At 40.6% G+C, this 10,607-nt stretch overlaps 1 non-coding gene across 1 annotated transcript; it reads right to left on the bottom strand.

Moving 5' to 3' along the window:
- Positions 1–982: 982 nt before the first annotated feature.
- Trnas-gcu lies at positions 983–1,064 on the bottom strand. The gene has a single exon. It is a non-coding gene; the product is annotated as a tRNA-Ser (tRNA).
- Between the last annotated feature and the right edge of the window lie 9,543 nt (positions 1,065–10,607).

Raw genomic sequence — 10,607 nt, 5'->3', positions numbered from 1 at the left:
AATCCGTAATCAGACATGTCCTCTATCAGCCATAATGACAACTGCAATTCCGCTGAAAGTTTGAGCAAATGAAAGAAAATGCTTGGTCTTTTTCATAAGCAGTTTCATTACCAGATGTAATTTCGAAGTGCCAGCAACTGATTACTTATAGTTTGTGCAGAATAGGATGTGGGGAGGAAAGTATTCTTTATTTCATTGCTTCAATGGCCTATAAATAAGTAAAAAATAGGGCCTATATTAATGTCAAAATATGGCCTCGAGATAGTTCAAGCGATTAGTCGCTGGCTTCCCATCGTGGCAGCCCGGGTTCGATCCCGGGTCTAGTCAAGTGGGATTTGTAGTGGACAAAGTAGCGCCGAGGCATGTGTTCTCCGAGCACTTCGGTTTCCCCTGCCAATCTTCATTCCACCAATTGCTCCACAATCACCCTCACCTATCATCTGGGGCTGGTACAGTAGGCCAGAAGTGGCCGCAGTACAAGAGACTTAGTCCCACCCCACTAGCAATAAAATATATATCAAAATATGCTTATCAACTCATACGTAATTATATATATATAAATTCTTAATATGACGACAATACACGTGTGTGTCTATATTAGGATTTCGTGTACACTACTGAACTCCGGAGACAATGGTCATTCGTGAGAAACTTAAAAGATTTTCATTTCATGCATCCTGTTGTGTTGTTATGTACAACTCTTTGTTAAGACCGTCACAACACAACGATACAGAGTTCGAGGCTAAATTAGCTTTGCTACATGTCTCGGCTGTTCATAGCCATCATCAGGCAAATACATGATCATATTTATACATTAGTGATTGTGTATTTGCCTGATGATAGCTATGAATAGCCGAGACATGTAGCAAAGCTAATTTAGCCTTGAACTCTGTATTGTTGTGTTGTGACGGTCTTAATAAAGAGCTGTGACCTTAAAAGAACTCACAATTTGATACAAACTCTAAAATGAACAAAAAGCCTTCGACGAGGATGGGACTCGAACCCACGCGTGCAGAGCACATTGGATTAGCAGTCCAACGCCTTAACCACTCGGCCACCTCGTCACATGAATAGCATTTTCTTCCTCAGTGCTGCTCCACTATGTATAATGGACTATGCGTTGCAAAGCATGTTGCTTGTTTTTCATGTACGCCTTGTGCTGTGAAATTAACCATCTTCATAGAAGAAAATCATGAAAATTTATACGAAAATAAGTATTCCTCTCATTAATTACATGACATATTTTGGGTTCATCGTTCCATGAGTTTATTATGAACGCTTACAAGTCCGAAAAGTTTCAAAGAGGCACTCAAAAACAGAGGTGAATGCGAGCTGTATTTGCGTACTCGCTTACATTGTCACCATAGAACATGATATGTAATAGATGTAATTAATATTGTAGCTTAAATCTGTCATAACTAAGGTAATATAATGAACGTTTAAAATAAAGTTGTGGAGTGTTTTCTGAATAGACTCAATATCCTTCGTAAAATGGCGACCTATTATCGCCTAAAGTAAGATATTAAGAAACACACCTCATTTAAGAAACGTTAACTGACGGGTAAGATGTTTCTGTCTTGCTTTATTCGTGCTGCTCCCACTTGGAGCATAGGGCATCCGTGTAATCCTTCATTTCACTTCAGTTTCCTAATCTTAGACAGTCGGTAGGACTCCTTGGACGGGGGATCAGCCCGTCGTAAGGTGGCTGTCTACGAAGGACAAAACAAACGCAGAATAAACGCAGATAAACATGTCTTGATTTGGATTCGAGCCAACGATCTCAGTGTTCGTGAGAGCACAGATATTTCATGTCACCGTGATGGGATGGATAAGGTGTACGTTAGCAAAGTTAGTTACCATATCACCGTTTTGCTACGGCAGTTGTCATGTCCTTTCATTGCTTCATTTGTAGTTAATTTGCAGAGGATATCAGTCGCTCATACTGTGTAGCACAGAATGATTAGATCACAGTGGATAACTAAATAGACAATATCTGTAAGGAAGTGGTCCTAGCCCGATTTAAAGCATAATCCCACCATTTGACTGGACCGACTGACGAAAATCACGAAAAACTTCAGCAAGAAATTTGTGTCTATGCTAAGATCAGATCTGAACCGGGCAATGCGGTTGTCATACCAGCTACCTATCGTTTATCATAAATGTGTTTAATCAATAAGATTCATCATATTATGATCGGATTGTATCCGTGACTGGACGTAGAAGCGAGTCTGGCAACTTTCAGTAGATATAAGAATTAACCTCGCAGTGCAACTTTCTTATCCAAATTAACTTGCTAATTTAGAAGGGTTAACTGACCTTCTGCGATCTACAACATATTGTCACATGTAGACTCATTTCTGACGATCACGGTGGCCGTGCGGTCTAAGGCAAGAACCGTCTTCGCTCGTTTGAACACTGGGATAGTGGATTCGAATCCCACTCGAGGCAAGGATGTCTGTGTGCGTTCATTCCGTGTTTGTGCCATTCTGTGTGTAGGTAGCGGCCTTGCGACAAACTGATCTCCCGTCCAAGGAGGGTATTGGTTAAGAAACTGAAAAGACCGCAAAGGTACACAAGGGCTGTAGAGCCATAGATAGATAAATAGATAAATAGACCCATTTCTAGACAACGTCTGAAGTACGCGCATGAAACAATACAAAAGTTATTACAAGAGTTGTTTTCTAAGTGGTTCTGGCAATATTCATTGCTAGGCAACGGGTCGCTAAACACGTTCCCGCATAAGCGTACCGTGGAAAAATAGGACGTTCATTTCTGAGCAACCGAGCGGTAAACACCTCAATTTTGAACAAGGAAACCTCTCGCAACTATGGAACGTCTCTTGCACTTTCACTTGTATAAGAAATAAGTTCATATTGTCAAATTTGACTCAAGAGTGAATTTTATGAACACATTTTAATAAGAAGAAATAATTTATACTTTCATAACTTTCATTCGCTCGGAAGGATGTTTCTTCATGCCTCCGGTAAAATGAAACGTAAATCTCAAAGCGCTTGAGCACAGCGTCACAGCATATGTCACTGTTTGCTACTCATGTACTGATCACTCACTATTCATTGAAAGGATATTATTATAGAGAATTTTGTAGACAAACGAACATTTATAAATAACTGAGAAGACAATGACATTTCTAAGAAATGGCTGTAAAAAATACTTCATACTGCAGTTCAAGCAAAGACTTAGTTGGCAAAGAAGATGTTTGCCTACTTTTAATTTTTCTTGCAAAAAAATAGAAAGTTTGTAATGCATTTCTAAGGGCTTCAGTAGCTGATCTCTCACAGTGTGTCAGGGGCACAGTATAAAATCATCCACCCATACTTCCTTCTGTTTAAATATAGAAAGTTGGAACTCACTACATTCCAACTACAGGGATTGATGTCTCTGCCTTATGTGAACTTCAGGTCCCACTGGTCCAGTGGGTAGCACCTAGAAATATTCCCTTTTCATGGTTACGTGGCGGGCAGACAGGACTCGTTAGTCACGGCAAGCAGCCTTTCTAAGTGAAGGAAACCTAGAATAAAATTTATGGTCCTCAAAGATAGGTTTTGTAACAGCCTGGTAACCTGCAAAAGTAGAAAATCCTCAGAGATGCTTCCTGTTTATAGATGGAACGGGCTAACAGGCTTAGCTTTTGCAGATGATGGTTTTATTTTGGTTCAGAAGTAAATTATATTTGTGTAGAATTGTCATCCGTGTTAGATGGGGCCATTGTCACAATGGCATGGCGCTTCCTCAGGTTGCGGATGGAGGAGACGGTCTCCAGGTATGGACGGTAGCTGCGAATATATCAAATAACCAGTAGCGGAAGGCAGACAAGTGGTGGTCCTCCAGCTTTGATATTGGGCATGGGACTAAAAACCGATCATCGTCAAAAAAGAAGCTTCTTACGAAAGATCACAAGAAGTCTCGGGATTGGTACAGTAGAGGGCTCTTGTGAACACGATAATGAACCTTCGGGAAATTCTCGAGTAGCTGCACAATTGGCGGCCTCTCAAGAAGGGCTCAGCTTCATGAGTGAGTGAGTGAGTGGAATTGTTATGTAGCTAAGATTTCCGATGATAACAGTTCATCCAGTGAAACTCCTAACTTGGAGGCTGAAACGTACATGAACAAGGAACGTGCATGTAAATAAATGGCTGTTTTTTCGTGATAAACTCTATCATTTCTTCCTACATATGATCATCTCGGTATAAGGCAGGCATTTATAATATGTCCCTTCTAGGAATACTATAATACTATCGGCAAATATATTAGCTTTGTTTCGCTTGAAACGGAAATCCTAATATTAATATTTCAGCAAATTTGTTGGAAGACATTTGAAACATTTTATTATATTACAGATTATCTGTGGCTCGAATCACACATCAAAGGAAATTATGTTATGTTAAGTTATAAGTTTCTAGACGATTATTAAAAATTAGTCTAAGCAGTGGGGTCACAGAAATATTGAGGGCCCCAGACAATCGCCAAGAAGAAAATATTTTGGAAGAAAATCTGAGAACCATATTTTTAAACTCACTTGTGTTTCTTCTCTACATTCATGCTTAGAAGAGTTCGTACACAACTGTATTGCTAAAATAATTAGGAACGTCCTCTGATCTAGTATTCCTGCATCAGGATTGTAGAGGAAACAATGAAAACTGTCTGCCAAGAAGCTATCAGACCTAATTCCTCCACATAAAAGTCAGTCTTTTAGCTTCATTCAAACATATTTATTTTCATGCCTCTGAATATGGTTATACAACTAATTTTATACGTTCCATTAAATTTGTTGCACTGGGCAGTTTTAGAGCCTGGAAACCTCAGTCTTTAAGCGATGAGCTATGGGCTGAATGGTAGGGGTACGATTTTCGGCAGGGCTAAGAAACTTTTCTCTCCTCCACAGATCCAAGACCGTCTCTAGGGCCCAACAGGCCTGCTAACCAATAAGTATCGGAGGCTCTTTACCCGGGGGGGGGGGAGGCAAGGGCATGAAGGTTTTCATCTAGTGCTGAGGTCAGTAATGTTGGAGCTATAATTCCACTCCCCCTTGCGTCTACATGGCTTGGTACTTAATCAACACAAAACATTTAAGGGAAATGAAACTGAAACCAAAGCAAAAAGTTCATGAAATTGTATGAATACTATGACACGAATATGCACTTTTGGCAGCACAAATATAAAGCAGGAACATTTATTCACTTACCTGAGAAATAATTACTGAACACTTACGATCCGGCTCGTGTAATGGTGACGTCAAGGACTTGCTTTCGGATGATAAATTTTCGATTCTATGCAGGATCGCCGGCTACTTGGGCCGATGTATCCGTAGTAACTCTGGAATGGTACGGTCATACAGACCACTGACAGCTCTTTACAATATTTACTTATTGAACATTCACTATTTTCTTCCTGTGCTATTTCATGGTTTATAAGTTCCACAGCTTCAGATTATGCTTAAATCTAATAATTATGATACTTAACAGCGATTGCATGAACAAATTGGATATGGAGTGGATTTTCTCTAAGAACTTCCGTTTCCCCTCCAATTCTCATTCCACAAACTCTTCAGCATTCTGATAAGTTTCATTTTCTAACTCCTTTTCAACTTTGCTTTAGAATATGCCATTAGGAAGTTCCAGGGAAAGCAGGTGGGACTGAAATTAAACGGGACATATCAGCTGTTGGTCTATACTGATGATGTGAATCTACTGGGTGATAATGTAGATACCATAAAGAAAAACACACAAACTTTAACTGACGCAAGTAAAGAGGTTGGTCTAGAAGTAAACACTGAGAAAACTAAGTATATGTTGCTGTCTCGTCACCAAAATGCAGAGCAAAATCATGATATAAAGACAGGAAACAGATATTTTGAAAATGTGGCACAATTAAGATATTTGGGAACGACAATAACAGATCGAAACCTGATTCAGGGGAAAATTAAGTGGAGATTGAACTCGGGTAATTCTTGCTACCTTTCAGTCCAGAACCTTTTGTCTTCCCATCTGTAGTCCAAAAACATAAAAATTAAAATATAGAAAAGTATAATTTTTCCTGTGGTTCTGTATGGGTGGGAAATTTGGTCTCTGACATTAAGAGAGGAACATAGACTGAGAGTGTTTGAGAACAGGGTGTTGAGGAGAATATTTGGACCGTGAGCTGGTCGTCTAGAAAATGTGGGAGCCTCCAGGTCTCACAACCCTATGGGTATGCATGGGCTGTTACAGGGATACCTTTACGTCTTTTTCTTCATACTCGCTTGTTATTGGTACCTATGGAAGTGAAGTTCTGTAGCTGTCTTCGTGCTGAGTGAAGTGTTGAACTGTTCAGGTAAGTGTCGAGTTCTCTGCGACACTCACTCTATTCAGGCAATAAACGAGGTGTAGTACTTGATAAGCAACTTACATATGATTTTATATTCCATATTCATTAAAAATCCCACCAAACAACGCTATATCTATCTATCCATGGCTGTACAACCTTCGGTGACCTTGGCCGACTTTCTAGTTTCTTAATCTATACACAGGCGGTAAAGCTCTTTTACGGGGAACCAGGAGGTCACAAGGCTACCACCTACACACAGAACAGCACAAACACAGAAACACGCACACAGACAGGTATCCATGCCTCTAGTGGGATTTGAAACCACGATCCTAGTGTTCGAGCGGGAAAAGACGGTTCATGCCTTAGACCGCACGGCCATTGTGATCGGCACCAACGCAATGTATTCTAGATATTTACAGCGTCGTTAAAAATAAAAGACTCTAAATAACAATGATTATAATAATTAAACGAGACAGGAAGCCTGTATTATGAGATATACTGTATTGTAACAGATTTAGTCAACGCGTTACCAGGCAACAGCTCTGTAAACACGGTCCAACAAGCAACAATAAAGGAAGCTGTCTTTTCTGTAAATAAGACCGACGCGCCAATAGACTGGCAGGATAGCGATCACGTGATATGATAATATTGTATGCCCATGTCTGTTCCGAGGCTATATAAGTAAGAGTGACAGATTCAGTTCAGAGGGCAGTTACGAGACAGCCGTAAGCTGGAGGAGTGAGTCCAGAAGAATCTTTAGTTCCGAGGCTCCAGAGTGAGTCAAGAAGAAATAGCAAGAAGACTTCAAAGTGATTTGAAGTGATCTGTGTTCAGATCCGTTGCTAGGAGACGACTAGTGGAAACTGAGAATCCTAGTGCGTGTGCAAAGGTGGACTGGAAATTGTGTAAGTCAGCGATAGCTTTATAATTACGTGTAATTATTGGTGGTGTGTATCAGGATAAATAAACCCGCTGAGCCAATCCAGAACCCGCGTTATTAGTCACTATTACACGTGACAGTATTCTTTGACTCTACATTTTCAGGCAGAGCACAGAGGAGGGAGAATAGGAGATGATAATCTGCAGGACCAGTGACACTGCTTTTAAATTTCAATATATTATCGCGTGTTGTCTATGTAACGCGACAAATACATTCACGCAGGTCTCGGATCTAGCGAATAAGTTTATTGGCCACACTCTTTTACACCTTCAAGGAGAGTTATCGTCCACAATTTCAGTATCACAATTACTGTTTCTCTTATAGTCGAAGCCAAACGAAACTGTTCTCGGCAACTTCTAGAACTCACCTACTACTGTCAACTGTGTGTCAAAGTCAGACGGTCAGTCAGTAAGTCTTGTTTTTGTGGGGCGCCCTCTCTGACGAGAGGACTGGTCTGTCTTTCATATATGCTGCTGGCACTTGTCACGGCAGTATTTCACGGGTCCGAGCCCCTTGGGACTCGCGACCATATTTTACTGTCTCAGATTTGAGACTTCCCTTTTCATCGCCTCCTGCGACTCGCAGGATCACGGTGGAGGTATTCGACCCCGCCTCCGCACGGGGGAATTATCTGGTTCCTTCGAAGCTGAACTTTTATAACCTGGACTCGGAAGGGATAGAACGCACCATGTAAGAGCTTTTGATCTCGGCAGCTGTCATGCAACGAACCCGCTGTTGTCCTTTCATCTCCGGAGAAATGGGTTTGTTTCTATTCCTAGGCAACGGCCCACTGTTGTTGCGTTTCCATGGAAGTATCCCTTCCGGATTCCCGTGACGCGACATTATATACAATGAATAATGTCAAAATAAATGCCCTATAATCATAATACAGCGCTATTATCAAATTTCAGCATGGCTTCCCACGCCATTCAATGTATGTGCATCACTTGTTCTTATTAACGCTTTTGTAGAACTGTTTCGTCATCAAGTTCGTAATTGGCAGCAATTTGCATGAACAGCGCTAAGTCTACTAGGATGCGTTAACGGCAATCGATGTTGAAATGTTTTGTTGATTTTATCACTGTCATGGCCTCGTTAAACGTAAGAAGCTCCAAGCAACAATTCAGACCGGTTTAAGCTATTCCACCCACCTCTCAGAATGTATGCCGTGAAAACCATTCGGTCCTAATCGCTCAACGAATGCGTGGTTGCTGGATTAACAGATATTCACATCGCGCTGTAAGATACTTTCTCCTCCTGTGACTTTTCCATCTTCCTAGCCCTGTGGAGAGCAGAGACTGATCAGCCTCAAACTGCAGCAGTGGACTTATTATTCTGGCAGTTTAAGCACTTCCACATAACCTGCTTCCTTAATACAGACTTTAAGGTGTTTAAAAGCATAATCAGTAGGGTCGGTTTTACGGGCTACATTTTATATAGGTACGTGGTATTCACAACAGGAATAGAAAAGCCTTTTCTTCTCCCCATAATTTGAAGCCGTATGGGCCCCATCAGTCTCCCATACAAAAGGGTAAGGGCGGCTGATTCCCTGGGGTAAAGCTGCCGGGGAATGAAGCTAACCAGTCACTTCCATCCGGTGCTGAGGTCATAATGGTGGAGGTATACCTGAATTCTCCATACGTCCTCATGAAGTGATGTTGTTAATTAAGCCCAGGGATACATTTAACTTAATTTTACTGTTAATTACTACTTTAAAAAATAATGTAAAACAGATTTTTATGGTTGGATTTTTTATTAAAAAAGTGCCTCCTTTTTACGTCAACCCTTGCCAGTAGACAATTTTTGAACCTTTAAATTATGCCGGTACGTCTTAGAGCTCTATTAAATACCGTAATAAACACTTTAGAAAACGCATAAAAAGGAGCTTCATGATTTCTGATATCTCCAAAAATTATTAGAATGAGGTAAGGAGGGGCAGAGATGAAGGTGAAGGTAGAAGATGGGAAACGCCTACAAAGACTACTTAGGAAACCTAGACCTGCACTTAGTGCATAATATTAAGCTGGCTCTCAAATAAAAAGGACGAGAAGCTATGAACTGAAATAATTTGGTTCAGGATAGAGTTAAGGTTCGGCCACACAGAGCGCTATGCTATGTTCGCTACATACGCTACGTACGCTATGTACACTCTGCGACGCATCTAACATAGGGAACATAGCGTACGTAGTGTACGTGAGTCTGTGTGGCCAGTCACATTGGCAATAAAGGGAGATATTTTTCTGTTCGTATAGCGAACATAGTGTACATAGCGTGCATTGCGTACGTAGCGCTCTGTGTGGCCGAACCTTTAGGCGGTGAGCCCTTGTGAATACAATAATGAACCATCGGGTTCCATTAAAGACAGAAAATTTCTTTACATGCTACCCCTCAAGAAATACTCTATTGCACTCCATAGAATAAGTCAATTAGCAACAAGAAGAAACAACTGAAATGGTTACTTGCAAAAGTGACATTTGTCCAGTGGCCGAGATTCCGTCATATTCATTCTTCAGATTAACCTATTCAGTCCTATCGACGTCCCTAGCATGAAGGCCTGTGTTATGTATACAGCACACACTCTACTGAAACATGAACATAAGTCCTTCATAGTCAAGGCGCATCGAACTTGTAGTAAAGATGGTTTGTTAAATATCCACTGCTTTCGAGAATTATTTGCATGTTTTCCTTGTGGGTTAATTTGGTTATAAAACGGTATAGCCTTCGTTAACTGAACCGCATTTAAAGTAGAATTTAGTAATTTCCATAAATATTCATTTAATGGTATTTACAATTCAGTATTGATATTTATGTAAACAGGGTCCAGCCAAGAACCTAATTTTTGCGCCACATTTCCTCTCTATTCACCTATTTGCGCGCGCGTACCCCCCCCAAAAAACGTAGTAAATTAAAACAAACTATAATATGTAAAGGTAAAAGGTAAAATCGTTCTTTTACGTAACTAATTGAGCACTACACCATGAAGACGTATGAGTGGATCTGTATGATCCATATTTTCTTCATCTAAAAGGGCTGGATTTTATCCATTGCGTTGCCTTCGAGTATAAAACCAGTTTCATTTTGCAGTGATATTCACTTCTGTAGATCAGAAGCAGAACAGTTTAGTTCTTTTACCATTTCATCATCCTCAGTAATCTGTCAGACGACAGGTCCACAGTCTCTTCCAAAGCAGTTCCTCCACTTATTGCGACCTAGAGCTTTCTCCTTCAAATGACAGTATCCTCTTCTGTCCCCAAGGTCATCCAGCATCTTCTTACGTCTTCTTCCTCGTCTTCTTGTCACTTCTATCCTCCCCTCTATCTTTCCTTCGATAACTTCTTTTAGT

This window comes from Cryptotermes secundus, unplaced genomic scaffold, assembly GCF_002891405.2.
Source record: "Cryptotermes secundus unplaced genomic scaffold, Csec_1.0 scaffold1064, whole genome shotgun sequence".
Classification (NCBI taxonomy): domain Eukaryota; kingdom Metazoa; phylum Arthropoda; class Insecta; order Blattodea; family Kalotermitidae; genus Cryptotermes; species Cryptotermes secundus.
This window is presented reverse-complemented; position numbering and strand designations above follow the sequence as displayed.